We start from the raw sequence: 20,751 nt of genomic DNA, 5'->3' as shown, positions 1-20,751 counted from the left end.
AATGAGAAGAGACTAACCACAATCCTAACCCTGAAAAAGATACACAGGCAAAAGTATTTTTCACATCCTTGGTATTCACTACACAATTGGATAATTTTAAAAAAAAATTAGTAGCAACACTGCCTTCTGTGACACAAGAAAAACTCCATAAATAACAAGAAATTAAGTCTAAAACAATACGTAGCATGCTGTGAGCATTTGGTAAAATTTGCTCAACTTTCAAGTTCTGAAAACTGAGTCAACTCTGCTGGGTAGACAGCACTTCCCTTATTTAAGGGGTAGCAAAACCTCACAAAATAATGAATGAACATAACCTACAATCTGGGTAGATAATCAAATAAGAGCAAGAGCATTCCAGTATTGCATAATTAGAGCTTTGGGGAAATGTTGCAGACTCACTCAATAAAAGGGCCTACAAAACTTTTCACCAGCTTGCAAAATCTTAAAACCTGTCCCATGTTTAGCAATAGTTAGGCAGAAATGCACCATTTGTAAGAAAGTCAGTAAACTATACAGTGAAGTTGTAATTTTCATGACAGTCTCATTTTCCTTAAATTATACTTACATTTGTTTTATATTCTGCATCTTATCAACTGACAAGGCAACCAGAATCATTTGATGGGTTTTATGAAAATATACACGTCTCTATTCCACTTTCCCTTGGTGTGCACATGGGAGGGGTACGTGGGTATGAGTGAAGAAAGGAATCGTGTATATTTTGAAAAACTAGCCATACCACTTTACACCCACCAGAATAGCTAAATAAATGAAACAATATCAAGCAAACGTTGCAGAGTATGTGGGACAAATAAAACTCTCATTCACTACTGAAAAGACACTTTGGAAAACACTGGGTAATGTATACTAAAACTGAACAAAAGCACACACGGTCCAAAAAGTTCTACTACAGCAAGATGTGCAGATGTGCAGCAAAAGATATGTATTGATAAAAGAATATTCTATAAGGGGCACTATTCATTGTGACTCAAAACTGGAAACAACCTATATGTTCATCAACAATAAAATGGATAAATTACGGTACATATACATAGTCACACAATGGGATGGAATACAATAGAATGAGAATGAAGAAGCTACCACTACACACTACATGGATGGATCACATAAAAACTGATGTAAGAAGCCATAAACAAGGGTGTTGATGCTGTACGATGTTACATGCTTGTCTCTGAATGTATGTTATACTCCATAAAAGTTTATGTAAAATAAAAAAGCAAATAAATATTCAATAAATGAGCAACCTTGATGCCTAAATGTTTATAATACAATCCTATTCCCAGTGTCATGTTCCCTCCACCCTAAAATTGGGACAGAACACTTTTAAAAATCTCCCCTCATGCTAATCTAATACATTTTTATATTAAAACAAAGGCGGCTATATTAGGGTAACAGAATGCAAGAGTCATATCCTTTTTAGGAGAGAAAACACTAATCTGAAAAGAATTTTAACACCAAAGCTCTCCCTCTCCACATTATCTTCACCACCCTTCCTTCTACCAAGAGTTCACTCTTCTCTGCCATTTATTTAGTGGAAATATTTTTAAAGTAATGAACACCCTAGAAAGGTAGTTATGAGGAGTGAAACAAAAAGAGCAGATATATGAAGTCTTCAGCACTGTGCCTAAGCACTCAATGACTAAACAGTATTAAAAAATCCCAAATAGTGACTCTAACAGGTCAAGGGCTATTTCCAATTCATCACTGTAAACACAGAACCCAGCATTTAACAGTTGGTCAATTAATGGAGTAAATAAATGATATGAGCTCAAAACAAAAAGAATAAAATAAAAACAAGGCAAAAGTGGGAAAAAGGGAAATATCAAGAAGTTCAAAGGAAGGCCTTATTTTTATATCAGGGTAAATGACAAGATTTTAAATCTCAAATGAAGCAACAGAATCAGGTACATATTAAAACCATTAAAATAAATAAAAACTGCCTCAGTATTACTTTTCCTCCATATACTTCAAAATGAAGAAGTCAGATGTCTTAACTAAAATTTAAACATGGTTCTTTAATACTGAAATCCTTTAAAAATATTTCTTAATGAATTTCCTATGAGTTTGACAGGAATCATAAGTATATAACAGGTTATTTTTAAGTCATCTATCATAGCACATCAATATTCTGACTAAATATGTCATAACAGAAATGAAAGGAAAGCGAATTTCAGTTGAACCTTTATACAGTGGTATTATTTTTATGAATTTAGATATCGAAATCATCAAGATTGCAATCTTACATTAGACTTAAAAGACAAATTAATAAGATACTTTAATCTCCATCGTGTGCACAAAACACCAATGAACCATTAGATAAGGTTCTAATGGTTCCCTTTTTCCCTTCCTTTTAAGAACACTGTCTACTTATTTATCTTAGATCAGAAATAGCATCACTGTTTTAATTAACCGACATTTACACAAAGCAACTTATGTGGAAAGCACTATTCTAAATGTAAATATAACTCATTTGGTTCTTGTAACAACTCTTACAAGGGAAGTAGTTATCCTTTCCATTTTACAGATGAGAACACTGAGGCAGAGATGCTAAGTAACTTACCTAAAGTCACAAAGCTACTAAAAAGCAGACTGGATGCACTCTATTAACCTCTGTGCTATACTGCCCAGAGATCTCTGAAGTTAAGCAAAACTAAATTTATCCTGACTTCACCTGACGCTGGGAGGTTAGCTATTTTGAAGACCTTGCGTGATAACCATAAAATGAAGCAGCACTAATGGCACGGTTAATAAATTCTAGGATACCCATATTTTTTTCATATTTTAACATATCTAAAATTGATGGCATTTTACAATTTTAACTGACGGTGCTGTCTCTCTGTGGCGTACATAAAGCAGTGGTGCATCTGGTAATTGCAGGCAAGTACGATTCAAAAACTTATGGTATGACCCGAAATGGGTTAGTGATAAGAAGTAAATGAGATAAAATATCTAAAGTACTTGACAACTCTGGTACAAATGCTTTAAAAAAGGGCATTTTTCCCCTTTAAACCAAAATGATCTATGAGGATATTCCATTTACACTGTAGTAAGTTGTCAGTTTCTCAGGCCCATGTTCAACTAAACCTGGTTATATTCTACTAGGGAAAAATAACTGGTTTCATTATACAATTTGATGAACAAATAAAGGACTTTGGCTGGGGAGAAGGCAGGCAGACAAAACAACAGTGAAAATGAGACACCTGAGAAAATAAAAATTATCAACAGTAAAGCATAACTCAAGATACCTCCCAAGTACCACTTGATTCAAGCCAGTTCTCAAATGCCACTGATAAAATGCTGACATGAAAAAGTATCTTCACTTTTTAAAAAATACACTTTGAATGCAAATAACTAAATATGCTTGGTGTGTGCCCATGCCCTACTTGAGCTTTTCTAACAAAACTGGACATATTGAACTTAACCACAATGTTAAATAACTGGTTAACAAAGGTTTAAACTGATACTAAGAGTGACCACCAAAAAATTTTAATTAAATAAAATTCAATTCATTTAAATATTCCTGTGTCAATACTTGCCTTGGTAATTTCAGGATGACTTAATTAATATTCAATATTTTGGGGGGGGGTTGCCTTTGTCTTATTGGATGAAAACTACCTTTCAGGGTAATTTCCCACTAAAACACCAAAAATTGCATCCAAATTACAACAACAAAAAACCACCCTGAGCACGCTTTACCTTAAAAATCACTTAATTTTGATGGGGCAAAAGGGAGGGGATTAAAATGCATTTTCACAAGGAAAAACTGAAATTTGCTTAGAAAACATACCCAAACAGGAAACACAGTATCTTCTTTTAACATATCTCAAATAAGATTTTAAAAGCCTCATACTACATTTCAGTTACACTACAACCTTTGAGACTTTGCATTACCTAATATCAGAGTGAAACCTCTTTCTTTTGTATTTGTTACTCCTAAGTATTTTTATTACTATATTACTTTCCCTTCAAGTGTATAAACAACATACCCCAACCAAAGTCTGAGGTAATGCAATTTTATATTTGTAGGTCAAATTTCTTAAAAACTGCTATTTTTTATGTATGTAAAGTGCTGTTTCACAGAGTTATATAATTCAAAATTTAATGCTAATAATTATTCTGTCCTTTAGAACATGTAGGCAAGTCTGAAGAATATCAGAAGAATTCTACTTATGCATATAAACAAAAGGCCTGGGAAAGTATACCTATAAGAACCATAATATATGAAAAATATATAGTTGTCGTACAAGAATTTATTAAGATTTTTAAAAAAACCAGGGAGAAGACAAGAGTAAAAGCCAGTAGGAACTAATAAAAATAAAATTTTTAAGTTACAACTTTCTTAATATAAAATATAAGGAAGACTGCCTTAGCAGATCAGAATAACACAACGATGTTTCTACAAAAACTCAAGAAGGTATTTCAGAAGCAAAAATTTTGATTGACCCTATCTTCCTGTTATTTTTAAAACAGATGTCTTATAGAACCTTTATTTACTGTGTTTTTAAAATCCATTTTAACATCATTTACCCTTCTAATACACTATTTTCTTGTCAATTAAGGTTTTGCCAACTACAGTATTCTTCATAAAGTAATTCCTGAAGATGAACTGTGTTCTACTATGATGTAAGACTTAAGTCTAGGGACATTTAGACAACTACCTAAAATAGCATTTAAGGTATCAGGGGAGTGTTATTATACCACTGAGCCCAAAACACCATCATTGACCATATAACTGATGTTTAGCAGTAAATTCTTAGCAATCCTTACCAAGGCTTTAATTTTAATTTGCTAAATCTGAGAAAAAGTTGTATGTATAAAATTTCTCCCATTCAGAAAAAAAAATCATTAAAGCATAACCAAAATATTTACATTCTACTATTACTTAATTATTCCATAAGTATAGATATAATAAATTATAAAGCTAACCAACAAAAACAAAACACCACCTTTGACAATAACAAACAAAATCTTTAAATCTTTTTTGTTTTTTTTTTTTACATCTTTATTGGAGTATAATTGCTTTACAATGGTGTGTTAGTTTCTGCTTTATAACAAAGTGAATCAGTTATACATATACATATGTTCCCATATCTCTTCCCTCTTGCATCTTCCTCCCTCCCACCCTCTGTATCCCACCCCTCTAGATGATCGCAAAGCACTGAGCTGATCTCCCTGTGCTATGCGGCTGCTTCCCACTAGTTATCTATTTTATGTTTGGTAGTGTATATATGTCCATGCCACTCTCTCGCTTTGTCACAGCTTACACTTCCCCCTCCGCATATACTCAAGCCCATTCTCTAGTAGGTCTGTGTCTTTATTCCTGTCTTACCCCTAGGTTCTTCATGACATTTTTTTTTCTTAAATTCCATATATGTGTTAGCATACAGTATTTGTCTTTCTCTTTCTGACTTACTTCACTCTGTATGACAGACTCTAGGTCCATCCACCTCATTACAAATAGCTCAATTTCGTTTCTTTTTATGGCTGAGTAATATTCAATTGTATATATGTGCCACATCTTCTTTATCCATTCATCCGATGATGGACACTTAGGTTGTTTGCATCTCCGGGCTATTGTAAATAGAGCTGCAATGAACATTTTGGTACATGACTCTTTTTGAATTATGGTTTTCTCAGGGTATATGCCCAGTAGTGGGATTGCTGGGTCATATGGTAGTTCTATTTGTAGTTTTTTAAGGAAACTCCATACTGATCTCCATAGTGGCTGTACCAACTCACATTCCCACCAGCAGTGCAAGAGTGTTCCCTTTTCTCCACACCCTCTCCAGCATTTATTGTTCCTAGATTTTTTGATGATGGCCATTCTGACTGGTGTGAGATGATATCTCATTGTAGTTTTGATTTGCATTTCTCTAATGATTAATGATGTTGAGCATTCTTTCATGTGTTTGTTGGCAATCTGTATATCTCCTTTGGAGAAATGTCTATTTAGGTCTTCTGCCCATTATTGGATTGGGTTGTTTGTTTTTTTGTTATTGAGCTGCATGAGCTGCTTATAAATTTTGGAGATTAATCCTTTGTCAGTTCCTTCATTTGCAAATATTTTCTCCCATTCTGAGGGTTGTCTTTTGGTCTTGTTTATGGTTTGCTTTGCTGTGCAAAAGCTTTGAAGTTTCATTAGGTCCCATTTGTTTATTTTTGTTTTTATTTCCATTTCTCTAGGAGGTGGGTCAAAAAGAGTTTTGCTGTGATTTATGTCATAGAGGGTTCTGCCTATGTTTTCCTCTAAGAGTTTGATAGTTTCTGGCCTTACATTTAGGTCTCTAATCCAATTTGATCTTATTTTTGTGTACGGTGTTAGGGAGTGATCTAATCTCATACTTATACATGTACCTGTCCAGTTTTCCTAGCACCATTTATTGAAGAGGCTGTCCTTTCTCCACTGTACATTCCTGCCTCCTTTATCAAAGATAAGGTGACCATATGTGCATGGGTTTATCTCTGGGCTTTCTATCCTGTTCCACTGATCTATATTTCTGTTTTTGTGCCAGTACCATACTGTCTTGATTAGTGTAGCTTTGTAGTACAGTCTGAAGTCAGGGAGCCTGATTCCTCCAGCTCCATTTTTCGTTCTCAAGATTGCTTTGGCTATTCGGGGTCTTTTGTGTTTCCATACAAATTGTGAAATTTTTTGTTCTAGTTCAGTGAAAAATGCCAGTGGTAGTTTGATAGAGATTGCATTGAATCTGTAGATTGCTTTGGGTAGTAGAGTCATTTTCACAATGTTGATTCTTCCAATCCAAGAACATGGTATATCTCTGCATCTATTTGTATCATCTTTAATTTCTTTCATCAGTGTCTTATAATTTTCTGCATACAGGTCTATTGTCTCCTTAGGTAGGTTTATTCCTAGATATTTTATTCTTTTTGTTGCAGTGGTAAATGGGAGTGTTTTCTTGATTTCACTTTCAGATTTTTTATCATTAGTGTATAGGAATGCCAGAGATTTCTGTGCATTAATTTTGTATCCTGCTACTTTACCAAATTCATTGATTAGCTCTAGTAGTTTTCTGGTAGCATCTTTAGGATTCTCTATGTATAGTATCATGTCATCTGCAAACAGTGACAGCTTTACTTCTTCTTTTCTGATTTGGATCCCTTTTATTTCCTTTTTTTCTCTGATTGCTGTGGCTAAAACTTCCAAAACTATGCTGATTAAGAGTGGTGAGAGTGGGAAACCTTGTCTTGTTCCTGATCTTAGTGGAAATGCTTTCACTTTTTCACCACTGAGAATGATGTTGGCCGTGGGTTTGTCATATATGGCCTTTATTATGTTGAGAAAAGTTCCCTCTATGCCTACTTTCTGCAGGGTTTTTATCATAAATGGGTGTTGAATTTTGTCAATAGCTTTCTCTGCATCTATTGAGATGATCATATGGTTTTTCTCTTTCAATTTGTTAATATGGTGTATCACGTTGATTGATTTGTATATATTGAAGAATCTTTGCGTTCCTGGAATAAACCCCACTTGATCATGGTGTATGATCCGTTTATGTGCTGTTGTATTCTGTTTGCTAGTATGTTGTTGAGGATTTTTGCATCTATGTTCATCAGTGATATTGGCTTGTAGTTTTCTTTCTTTGTGACATCCTTGTCTGGTTTTGGTATCAGGGTGATGGTGGCCTCGTAGAATGAGTTTGGGAGTGTTCCTCCCTCTGCTATATTTTGGAAGAGTTTGAGAAGGACAGGTGTTAGCTCTTCTCTAAATGTTTGATAGAATTCGCCTGTGAAGGCCATCTGGTCCTGGGCTTTTGTTTGTTGGAAGATTTTTAATCACAGTTTCAATTTCAGTGCTTGTGATTGGTCTGTTCATATTTTCTATTTCTTCCTGATTCAGTCTTGGCAAGTTGTGCATTTCTAAGAATTTGTCCATTTCTTCCAGGTTGTCCATTTTATTGGCATTAAGTTGCTTGTAGTAATCTCTCATGATCTTTTGTATTTCTGCAGTGTCAGTTGTTACTTCTCCTTTTTCATTTCTAATTCTATTGGAAAATCTTTAAATCTTGAAGACACTCTGAAGATAACTCCATGTTTGGTGACTAAATGGGTAGTGATGATATTAAGCAAAACAGCAAACTTGCATGCTTTCAAATTAAACTCCTCTACCATTGCATTGCCCTTTCCATCTCTCCACTTGTCCTTCAGAAACACTCTGCCCAACACTCTACTTTCCTTAGAAAGCCTTCCTTAAGGTTCCTTTTCTGTGCTTACAAGGCAACCTGAATAAACTGCTATGACAGCACTAATCACACTGAACAATATTTAATTGTCCATTGCCCCTAGACTCTGAGGTCTAATTGCATTCCTAAAAGTCTAATAGTTACTGCCTAATATACAGTAGTTAAAAAACATATTCTATTTGAGTAGGTTCTGAATGAACAAGTTGTAGAGTCTGAGATGCTTATAGAACACCCAGATGGTGATAAATAGAAACATGGGTCTGAGCTCAGGAAGGAAGACATGGTTCATGTTACAGATAAAATTCTACCCTAAATTTAGAATTGTGGCTTTGGCAGATTAAAACAAAAATCATCTAATAGTTTATGGATGGACTGACGACTGAGACATAAAATTTTCTCCCTGTCACTAAATGCAATGTGTACTCTTTAGTTCCTAACTAAATTGATTTCTCAGCTTCAATCAACATAGCAGATTAGCCACACCCTCCTTTTTTGGTCTATTGCCTTGACTTCAGTGACGCTAAGGAAATTTTCCTCCAACCTCTGGCTATATCTTCTCAGTCTCCTTTGCTCCATTTCTTTTCCTCAACGTTAAATGTTGAAGAATCATAGGGGACCACGTCCCTTTATCTTCTCTCTCTATACTCTCTCCTTAGGCAATCTCATCCCCCACCTTCCATACTGAAACATCCATTATCAGCTATGTACTGATTATTCCCAACTGAATTAGATCAATACTCCCCCGTTTCCATAAACTAACAAAAAACTGCTCCTCCCCCAATATTCCCCCAGGTTAAGCACAAGAACCACTAACCCTGGAAATCGGCCTTCTCCTCTCCGTAGACCCTCAAATCAAATCCATCACCAAATCCTAAACTTTACTTCCCAAGTATTTGTCAAATCCAGCTGCTTTATCTCTATCACCACCAGTCTGGACCGAGATTCTATCATCTCTTGCCTAAATGACTATAATAGGTGAATTCAATACTGCTCAAAGTGTGAGCTGTGGACCAATACTGACCCATGAACTACTGTTATTGGCGTGAGACAAGGTAAATACAGAAACTGAGAGGCAGCATTTAGAAATTTTTATAGCAATTTGACAGACACTGCCACAACATCCATTTTACTGTGTATTACTAAAGTACCAGCACAAACTAGAACGTAAAACAAAACAAAACATGTCCTTCACCACAGATAAGTTTGAGGAGCCCTGGCCTAACTCGTCTCCCTGCTTTTACACTTGCCTCTCCAATCTGTCCTCCACAGAGCAGTCAAGTGATGTTTTTAAAGCAAAAATTTAAGTAACTTACTCAGCTGTTTAACATTGTCCAGTGGCTTCCCACTGCTCTTAGGATTAAGTACAAAGAGCTTAGCAATAATTGACCACTGTGATCTGCTCCTGTCTCATTTCATATCACCCAGCCTTATGTGCTAAGGTCCAGTCTCCACAGGACTTTTCAGTCCTAGAAAGCTGAAATCGCCAGCATTGCTTGGGTAACTCCAGTTCATCCTTCAGACTTCGGCCTGAAAGTCATTTCTTCAGACAAACGTTCTCTGATACATTAGTGAGCTTTTGTTGTTTACAATAATTTTCTTTTGTGGAAGTTATCGTAACTGTAATTATTATTTTTGTAATAATTTGCTTAGTTTCTCTATTCCCCAACAGAGTTTTGCCATCATGAATACAGGTACACTCTTTCCATAACGTGTGTCACCACAGCTTAGTGAGTGCCTGGCACAGATCAGATGTTCAATAAACTTTTGCTAAGTGAATAAACCTAAGTCAGGAAACAAAATGGTGACCAGGACCACCGAAATGCAAATGCCTGCGATATCTAGTCATATATAAGACTTGGGATACATCTGTATACCAGGTGCTTTACAAAGTTAAATCTTCTTTACTCCCCTAAACAACCTAAAAGACAGGGGAATCTCATTGTTGAGATTTTAAAAAAAAAACGATTTTTCAGAAAGGTGAAGAATCTTGTCTAAAGTAACCAACAAAAAATTGGAAGGTTGGAAGGTCTGAGAGGCAACGAAGGGTAGCAGTCTCTACAACCATATTGTCTGGCTCCATTGCTTACTTAGCTGTGTGATTTTGTGGAAGTAATCTGAGTCTCAGGTTCCTCATTTGTGAAATGGAGATATAATAAAGCCTTCTTCAATGGATTGTTGAGAGGTTAAACAAGGTAATATATATAAAAATCATTTGAAAGAGTGGCTGGCATAGTGCTTTATAAGTATTAGCGGTTGTAAGTGTTTTTAACATTATCAGTGCTCTTATAAGATAATTTTATCTTCTTACTTGCTTATTGTCTGCCAGTGCCACACTGATATAAATTACAAAAAAAGCACAGTCTGTGCTATTATTCTCTGGTGGAGCTTTTCTCAAAGACTTAAACCCTACAGAAACTGAGTTAAGTAACTATTTCCTCAGTTCTCTCTCTCAAGAATGGGACATACGACCATTTTAGGTGCACAGGAGAGTAGTTATTACATACCTTGGATACTTTAGAACATTAGGGCTTAATATTTACTGGAACCCCAGTTGGGAAGGGCTGCTCTTGTGTATGCCCAATGCCTGGCATGAAGTAGGTGCTCATTAAATATTTTTGGAAAGAATGAATATTTACAAAACCAAAGGAATAGTGCTCAGCACAGAGCAGATACTAATTATCAATTCTATTCCACCCCTTCAAAGTTTCTACAAACTTTAAAAGTATGATTCTATGGGAGTCATTTTTATTGAACTGGGGCAGTCTGCATTATTCAAAGCCAAATGCAGAATACAGACAGTAGGAAAGCCAAGGAATAGAAACCAATGTTGGCAAGAACTATGAAAATAGTAAGAGGTGAAAGATAAGTAGAACTCGAATATGCAGGGGAAAGAGCAAAGGTTATTCTAGGCCAGGGAATAGCATAAGCAAAGGCAGTGTTACCCAAAGTTTAATGAACATTCCATTGGTGACACACAAAAAATATTTTAAGCTATACACAGGCAAACAACTTTACTTTGATAGTTCCATATGCACACATTTTTATGTGTAATTGGGACAGCAAATTGTGATTTCAAACTTTTACTACTTACAACAACATTAACAGTACCTATTCAGATATTTTTTTTGTGAGGTGTTTAAAAAATGTATCAAAAGAATAATAACGCACAGGAGGTAAGCAAATATGACAGAAATTGTCAGGGTTTTAAAGAGTAAACTTTTGGACACATCAAGGCATGGTCATGTGAATAAAACATAACATGTTAGTAAGAGAAAAGCCACCAGTCTTTGGAATGAAGCCAAAGCTCTTTCCTGAGTAGCAATTCAACATAAAGGACAGGTAGGTGTGAAGTATCCAACCAGGTTTGAGTATTTAATTGTAGTACTAAAATTCTCATTGGCAAAAATCCTCATTTTTCCCTATGATAAATCTGCTACATAATTCAACTTCAGTTATTCCCAAAACAAAGATAAAAATTTCCAAACAGGTACCTGAAAATGGGACTGCATGTAGCCTGGTAACTCACCTGAAAATAGGGAGCTAAAACTGTACTTTTCACACCAGAAGGAACTAATTTATAGAGTAACAAAATATGAATCATAGCTACCTCAAAAGAGGTGTTAAATAAAAAAGAGCAAAAAGACAGTTTTCCATTCCCCCTTCCTCTCTCAAAATTATCCTACCAATAGCCAAACCAAGTCAAGCTAAGAGATGATGATAAAGAACATTTATTGAACTCTTACCAGGCACTGTTGTATTTTACCTGCATTAAGTTATGCAATTATCACCACCATCTTATGAAGTACATCACTAACCCTATTCTACAGCTGTAAGAATACTGAGATTAAATAACTTGCCCAAGGCCAGACCTGGTAGACAGAAAGGCAGGGATTTAGATCCTGGCAGTTCAGCTACAGAGTCTGAGCTCTTAACCACTAGGCACCATTTCTCTCAAGAATAATAGAAGGATAATTTGAAATATTCCACCTTTCCCATTATGGCAGGAGAAATGTAATTTTCCAAGGTATGAACCTTTTATTACTTAAGTTTCCAGTCTAAGAAACAGGAGGTTCAGCTATATGGAAAAACTGGGAAGATGAGTACTACAATAAAACAACCTAGGCCCAGGAGTATTCAAATACAGACAAATCATCAGAAGCCTCAAAAGTATGGCTGAATGGCACTATTCACAGAGAAAGATGCCAAAAGTTGGGCTAAGCAGAAGGTGAATCCTATTTCTACTGGATCTACTGCTTTGAGAGAGGAAATCCCACCCATCTCCTCCCATTTCTGTGATTCAGTACACAAATGCATCAATGCAAGAAGAACTGTAAGGGGAAAGGGCAGCAGAAGGGAGCAGAAAGGGGTAAGTCAGGACTTGGACCCTGAACTGCAGAGTGAGCTTGATGTACCTGGGGAGAGAGAACGGATGAGAGGGCAATGTGTGCCTGGAGGTAGGCAGGTTGAGGGCATGACCACTGGGGTGAAGGCACCGAGTGGCCTGGCTGGAGAGCTGAGAATTCACCCTAAAATGGGCTAGTGGGGACTGTTTCAGGCGTATACGTTTGGGATAAGGAGGGATGGACGTGAACGCGGGGGTGGCCTGCAGTTTCTCGCTTTGGGCAGTACTGCCAAGGGACAAGGTATCAAGGTGCGGGCGAGGAGGTCTACAGGTACAAAGGGGGGAGAATGGAAAAGAAAAAAGGCGCAAGGCTTGTGGAGGAAAGTCGGGGGGATCCTGGTAGACGGAAGCTGGGAGATCAATGGGGGAGGGGTAATTCCCAGGGGAAGTAGAGACGCGCGAGGTTAGGGAGGTCCGGGGGGCGGAGGTGGGGCTGAAGGGCGGGGGCGGAAGGCACGCCTCAGGAGCGGGGGTCCCAGACCGAGAGGGATGGGGGCGCCGAAATGGGAGAGGAGGAGGTCGCTGGGTTTCAGTGCAGGTGAGTCCCAGGAAAGAGGGGGCAGCCAGCGACCAAGGCTGCGGTCGGGACCCCGGAGGGGGAGGGGCACCTACCCGGACGTGCGGGGCTGCGGCGGGCAGCCCCGGCGGCGGCTCCTCTCCGGCTGAGGCGGCTGAGGTGATGGCGGCGAGTCCCTGTGGCGGCCGCCTCCGCCGAACCGCATCCCTCCTCCCCGGCCCGCCCTCCTTCCCTATCTCTCGCTCCTAAACTTCTTCCCCGGGATAAACAAACCCGCCGCCAGGGGCGGCCGTCTCCGGCGCTCCCGCCCCCGCGCAGGCTCCCGCCCCCCCGCCCCGGGCCCGTCTGGGCTCCGGCTTCCGAGTTGCGACTCCAGCCCCCAGCCCGCGACGGCGCGTGCGCGCGGCAGCGTCTGCTCGCAAGGCCCTTCCTCCCTCCCTTCCTCCCTCCGGCGCCGGGCACTTCCGGGCCGGGCCGGATCGGATCAGACTAGGGGTTGAATGTAGCCGCCGCTGTTTGCGCGGGGCCCTGGGCTACTAGCCCGGCGGGCTCCGCATCCCGGGCCGAGTCTCGCCTGGTGAGGACGCCTCCTGCCCCCCGCCCCTCGCCTCCTCGGCCCAACGTCAAACTTTCCTTAACTAAAAACCCCACTGAATAGCTCCTCGTAGCTGGTCTGATTGACCACGTCGGGTGAGAGGCGACTGCCGTTTCTGTGCACGGTTTCTTTAGAGCTGTACCAGGCTAGAAAGCCAAGGTACAACTTGTACCAAGCTCTTGTTGCGAGCCAAGAGCCGTATGAACTGCCCAAACAAAACAGCAGTATACAGTCTCCAAAGAGGGATAAAGATAAAGACAGCAGTGTGGTAGACAAGATGAAGTGCCACGGTGGAGCGGTTTTCGGTTGGAGATGAACCTGAAATCTCAGGCTTAGGAGGGGAGGGGTCTGCCGAGGGGCTGCTGAGGATGCTTGTGAAGCACGGAAGAGCAGGCTCCCGAGACTGGACGTTGGTGGTAAATAGGGCTATGTCTAGGCAGATGTCTTAAGAGATGAGGGGACTGCCTCACGGAGTTCAGAGAAAGGTGACCACGATACTACATTGGCAATCTTATTCACGTGTTTTAACACAGAAAAACGTGCGTGGAATACAAGCAGCTCCCCCTAGATTTTCAGGAAGGAGATAGGATCCGCATAATCGAAGTTGCCTTAGGCCAAGAATTAAAAAAACAGAAGTGGAAGTGAGCATTGATGTGTTGGGGCCTGTGGGGAGAGGAAATTATTAGTGCAGAATTTCTCGTTCTCCAAACATGAACAAAAACCAGTTAATATTAGTTGCTGTACTCATTGTGGGTCTGTGTTAACTTTATGATATGTGACAGAAAGGGTGAAAATTACATGTAATTTTTGCCCAGGCCTTTTAGCTCTGTCAACCCCTTAGCACTCATGCCCTTTCTTTTGCTAATCAACCATTATTAGGCACTAATGAATGTAATAGGCTCAAGGAATCAAACTGCAATAAATCCTTCAAGTAGATTTCCAATTGGGAGTTAAGAAATGAGTGGTACTTGGGGACTCTTGATACTTGACTGAGTTCTAGTTGGGGAGTGGTTCAATAAACTTCCACCACAAGGATGTCAGACTGCTCGTCAAGGTATTATCAGAGTCTTTCCCCTAGGCTTGATCTCTTTGCAGTATTAGGATATATCATTCTTTCCTTGAAGTATTTGGTGACTTTATCCACTGATAATAGTAAATAGTAAGAGGAAATATGGCTTGTAAATAATGCTAACAAAAATGTGATCGTTTGGCAAAGTAAAAGATGGCTCTATGGTCAATAAACCTGGATTAAAGCTTGGTGCTATATTATCAATCCCCTAAAGAACTCCCTTTCTTGATCTGATTTCCTACTAGCTGGATACCTGTTGGAAAACTAGATTATTAAAATAGGTTTTAGTTGGGAATTCCCTGGCAGTCCAGTGATTAGGACACTGCAGGGGACGCGTGTTTGATCCCTGGTCGGGGAACTAAGATCCCGTGTGCCATGTGGCCAAAAAAAAAAGAAAAAGAAAAAGAAAAAATAGATTTTAGTTTATTGCAGCCATAAGTGACTTTTATAGATAGAGAAATAAGTAACAGCTCTATCACTGATGTAGAGCATAGTGTGCTTCCACTCATATTTGCATTGCTAAGGCATTAGCCATTATGACCATCCAACTCCTTAGATGCCAAGAAACTTTATGATACTCATTTTGGTGCTCATTTTCAGTTTTCTGTAGGAAACCATTCAGATTTCTCAATGAATGTGGCTGACTTGGAAGTTCTACTTATTGTAGATAATAGGTCAGCAGCTAGTAAAGATCAGAAGAGCCATTTATTCTCTGACCTTAATGCATGCAGATGAGGACCAGATTTTGAATCTTCTTGACTCAGCCCTATGAGGCTCTGTCTGAGGAGCTATCCAAGCACTCCACTTTGATATTTTAGTGACTGCAGCATCTTATTCCTCTTTTCTAAATTAAACATCACAGCTCCTTCCATTTCATGGCACAATGGACTTGCCACTGCCTTGCATGCCACTACCCTGTTTTGTATTATCATTTTCCAATTCTGTCAAAACCTAAAACATACAGTGGCAAACAATGAACAAATCCATTATTATCTTCAGTTTAGAGAGCAAAAAAAGGTAATAATGTGCTTGTTAGCAAACACTGTATTCTTCATGAATCCTAAGTGGTGTGCTCTCTGAGCTTCCCTGAACATTTTGCTCATACCCCTACCTTTGTTAATGTGGTCCACCAAGCTCTTCTCTCAGTGAGCTGGCTTCCCCATGTTTTTCTAACCATTATCCCTTCCTGTCTTAAATTTTCTTCAAGGGAACCAAACTCAGGTCTTACTTCCCACAAGCTAACACTTGTAATCAGACACTTAACATTTAGTTTTTGGAATTTAGGTGGAAAGAAAAGAACAACTCATTTGTTAATTTTTCATTATAAATATTAGGCCTTTTATTTGGAGGAAAACACTAAAACCCTTGTTGAATAACCTGTAAATTACATGTAAATTACATGTAATTTCATTTTCTGTTCCCTTGTCTCCATTTCTTCTATCTCTGGCTTTTCATCTTGCATATGAATTCCTACTTTTGTAGTACTTTTGCATTATATTATTATTCACTTTTTAAGGATCTAAAAACTTCAGAACACTAGCATTATACCTACAACTCTTGTGTAGTGATGCCTGTAGCAAAAAAAAAAAAAGGGCCAGTAAACTTCATGTACTTATCACTCAAAAACCATTCTCAGAAAACTGAGAACAGGACCTGCCCAGAACTCTGAAAACAGGATCTTATGTCTTTTAAGTCTTTTAAGTCTTAACCCTTATTTTCATGTCCTCAGCCACATTATGTCAAATATTTCAAGTTGCTCCCTTGTTTCAAACACATTCATATATTTAATGCTTTGGTCCTTTGCATAATCTGTCGGGTCTGCTGTAGGAGGGAGGACTTTTGTTGTTCTTCTATCACCACGTGAAGAGTAAGGGTTGAGTTGCAGCAGTTCACTAGTTGGCATACTGTTACATTTTCTAGACATTTAATTAAATACTAAATTTAACCAAGTCTGAAACACTTTGAGGCCCTTAAACCATCAGCAATCCTAGATTCTGGATCAGTAATGCCCAGTTAATGAGAAATAGTGATACCTCTACCTACACAATATATCGTCTTGGAAAAAGCTTGGTCACCCAACTTGCAAGTCCTCTATTCACAGTGTAATAGGAGAAAAACATCCAAAATGTTCTCTTCTACAAGATTACCCAAAGCCCCTACAGCATCGCTCCAGATGTGCCCTGAGAACTCTCATCCAAGGTCACTTACGGTTACTGGAAATATTTTTACTGTGCCAGGATCCAGGTGGTCGCTGCTGCCATGATCTAGCAGTCCCTGATGACCTCTCCCTTCTTCAGCTTGGCCAGCTAAGTTCTCTCTCCTCTGCTGGTGCACTGGCCTTGCCCCTTCTCTGCTTCTCAGGTAACCCAAGAAGTTGCGGTTGATTCTGGACCCTGGAGACAGTCCCAAGGAAAGGCTGGAACTCTCCACTGTGCTCTCCAGCCAGGGTCAGCAGCCTCTGCAGCAGCCCCAAATGGCTCTAGAGGTGTAGCAGCTCTGTTTCCTCCTCTTTTACCTCTGCTCAGTCATCACAATGCCTCCGGGTCAGGGTCTTCAGTCCCCTCCCAGAGAGACACACCCTAATGCCTATCAGGGCAATTTCTGGCTAGAGGAGTTTGTTTAAACATCTGTCCCTGCAACGCCCACGCATCCCTGCCTCTCTGGCCTTCTTCTCCCCGAAAATTGGGGTCACTTCACTCCACTTCCTTCTGACCCTGACTCAAGAAATGGCAGCTGCATGGCGTTTTCTCTGGAAATATTAAGGGGCCCTGCCTCCAGCAGAATCTCGGAAGGGCTTCTGTTTCCCTCAGACTAGGCACTCCTCCTCCAAGGGGAAGCATGTAGAATTGGGCCCTGCTCCCAGACCAGCAATCTAGAAGCCCTATAGGGCCCACTGGGTGAGCTGCAGCGGTGTTCCTGGGACTGTCCTGCGGCCAATCAGACGCTAGGTGAACCCGGGAGCCTTGGAACCTCCGTGCCTCAGTGTTCCCTGACTTGCTGCTTTTCCCCTGCTCTGCAGCCTCAGAAGGACTGAGTTCTCCCACTCTCTTCCCTCCCCTTCTGCCATCTCCCTGCTTTAGAAACTAAGCCCTGCTGTCTAGCTGTTGCCAAATCTGCATCCATACCCCTACACAACACTGAATGGCCACCTGCCTCCAGATGGTTCTCTCTGCTATTCAGAGCCCTTCGCTGCCAGCCTGGCTGCCAAATTGGAAATCCTGGTATGGCCATTTCCAAAATTAGAAACCAGACCATGCCATCTCCGGGGACACTGCGCCTTCACCTCCCAGCAGCCTGTCAAGCCCAACCTCTGCAATGGTGCCAAACATCCTCCCCCCAAGCCTTCCTCCCCCCCTCCCCACCCCTGCATTTCTAGCCTAGGTGGTTTGGTTTTTTTGCCTTCCCCTCCCTGCCTGTCTAACCTTCCCGAAGTTTTAGCACCCTTGACCTTCTCTGCCTGAACTATGCCAGGCTGGAGACGGGCCAACTCAAGGGCTATATAACCCCTGGATTATATAGGCCTCTTAGAGGCCTCATCCCACATTCTGTCAAACACGGAAAAAAATGCAGCCGTGTCTCACATGAAATATACAATGTTTTGTTATGCAAAATGGAAGAGATTCATCTAATTTTCCTTTTGAAATATTTAATAATTTCATTTTGCAGTTTTCTTTGTATTTTAGAGCCCCAAACCGTTTCTTTTCCAGCTCTCAAACCATTTGATAAAACCTGGAAAAGCTTATGGGCCCTGGGCACTTGCCTATAGTGAGAACCTGAGCCTTAAAAGGATTAAAAAAATGGCTCTGGGAGGGAGGGAGGTAAGCCCTTCCACACCTGGCTCCTTCTCAAGGCTTCTCTCCCCAACCTCATCATCACTGAAATCTTTCTCTTCTCCAGTTTTTAATAACTGGGCTTCTCTGTTTGATCCCTGCCTTGGTCACTCACCTTTTACCCATGCTGCTCACATGTGACATTCCCCTTATTCCCAATGCCGGCTGGCCAGTCTGGATTTCACAGCATCACCAGCCCCTAGATTCCCTTTCACAGCGCTCCTTTCACCACTGAGGGCCCTGGGTATTGTCTTGAAGCCCCTTTGCCCTCTGAGGCTGCAGCTTTCAAATATGGCGTTTGTTCGCTTGACCCTGTAGATATGACGATGTTCTCAGACTGGACCTCTGTAAATCTACAGCTCGATCCAGCTCTCTGGAGCTCCACCCGCCACCCCCTGCTGTATGAGACAGTTACCGCCCACGCGTACTGCATTTTGGATGCTTCAGTCTTACCCTGTCTGCTAGGACTGACCAGCAAAGCCCACTTGTGTCTGAAGCAGAATAGCTATCAGAAACCACACGTTACATTTTTCTCCTTACGTGCCTGCTCACATTTCTCTCTGTTTTGAGTGTCTCCTTCCCTGAAGGAAGCACTATGTACGCCTCTGTTACATATGGCATCACTGCTACACTTCTCTGGAAGTTTTCCTGGTTACTCATTCTTGCAGATTGAGCTTATATATAAGAAACCAAGGGACTTCCCTAGTGGCGCAGTGGATAGGACTCTGTGCTCCCAGTGCAGGGGGCACGGGGTTCGATCCCTGGTCAGGGAACTAGATCCCACATGCATGCCCCAACTAAGGAGCCCGTGTGCCACAACTAAGGAGCCTGCCTGCCGCGGCTAAGACCCGGTGCAACCAAATAAATAAATAAATATTTAAAAAAAGAAGAAAAAAAAAAGAAACCAAAATGTCCCCAGCAATGACCCCAGATTACATCTCTTCTAAGTATTAACTGTTAATAAGCTGAAATAGCCATTAGTAGTTTGGCTTTTACTTTCTAGGATTTCTGGATTTTATACTAGTGATTCTATAATTTCAATATACTTCTTAAAATTGAATTATGCATATTCAGTGCATAGAGTGAACCAGTTAAGAGAGAGAGCCTGCAGCAATATACTATTGCCTCTTCAGTTGTCTTTTCTTAATATTTTTTTCCCCAGAAAGAAAATTAGGCTAGCCTTTTAAAAATTGTGTTCTGCTATAGTCTACAATTTTGAGAGGCAAAGTGATGAATGTTTTTATTTTCATGTCAAGAGCTCAGCAAGAATTTGCTTCTATTTTGAATGTGGAGCCTACTGTGTGCAAAACAGGTGTGACAAAAGCCCAGCTTCCTTTCTGAACACCCGTTAGAGCTGTTTTCTTTCTTTTGTTCTGTTTTTTATTTTTCTCAGTTGTAATCACTTAACCATAAAAAGTCTGGATATTTATACAGACTGTTGTGCTTCATTTGTCACGTTCCTTTTCTGAGTTTGATTTTTATTTTACTTGTTTATTTGTTTGGTCCAGGATAGATTCAAGATACGTTTTCCTTGACTTGAAGGAAAACATGATTTAGCTCCTGGAATATTCACCTGATGCCTTACGTTAATTAGTCGTGGTGTCCTTATTTTGGCACAAAGCCTGCAGGACATGCTATGGTTCTGAACCCGTTTGCCATCCCAGCCATCCCTTGCCCTTTCCCTTCTCTGCTCCACATCTCAGCCAGCTCCTGCAGGCTGTTTCCCAGCCTCCTGTGTCAGCGGGCTTCCTGTCGGCTTCGGCCCATAGGAGGCACTGTCGGGATCCTGGAGGGAGGGAGGAACGGAGAAGCCAGTGTATTCCCCCTCTTTTTATGCCTTAGGCACCCTCCCCGGCAGCAACTGTGTTTTCTCCCAGGCTCCAGCTCCTGCTGCACAAGCCTACCACCAAAGCAGCCCTGACAATACTGCCTCCTCCCTCCGGCCTGTTTAAAAGTGTAATGGCTTCCTGTGGTTGTTAATCCCTGAATTCTTCTCAGTTTTTCCGTCAGCTGTACAATGGATGTATCAAATCCTCTGTTGGAAGTAATGAGTGTGGTTTCTTTTTTTCTGGTTGGACTCAGCACATTTGTCCATTTTATGTTTTCATAAGGGTCTTAT

General features: G+C 40.3%; 1 protein-coding gene across 2 annotated transcripts in view; it reads right to left on the bottom strand.

The window, feature by feature from the left end:
• The window catches only part of SPOPL (speckle type BTB/POZ protein like), a 62,366-nt gene extending 48,972 nt beyond the window's left edge, over window positions 1-13,394 (bottom strand). For both annotated transcript variants that reach the window (XM_079923930.1, XM_079923931.1), the window contains exon 1: window positions 13,234-13,394. The gene's annotated coding sequence lies outside the window, so the exon portion shown is untranslated. The remainder of the gene's footprint in view (window positions 1-13,233) is intronic.
• Window positions 13,395-20,751: the final 7,357 nt, after the last annotated feature.

The sequence above is a fragment of the Stenella coeruleoalba genome (genome assembly GCF_951394435.1).
Source record: "Stenella coeruleoalba genome assembly, chromosome: 6".
Lineage (NCBI taxonomy): Eukaryota > Metazoa > Chordata > Mammalia > Artiodactyla > Delphinidae > Stenella > Stenella coeruleoalba.
The sequence above is the reverse complement of the archived record's forward strand: the minus strand, read 5'-3'. Positions and strand labels throughout refer to the sequence as shown.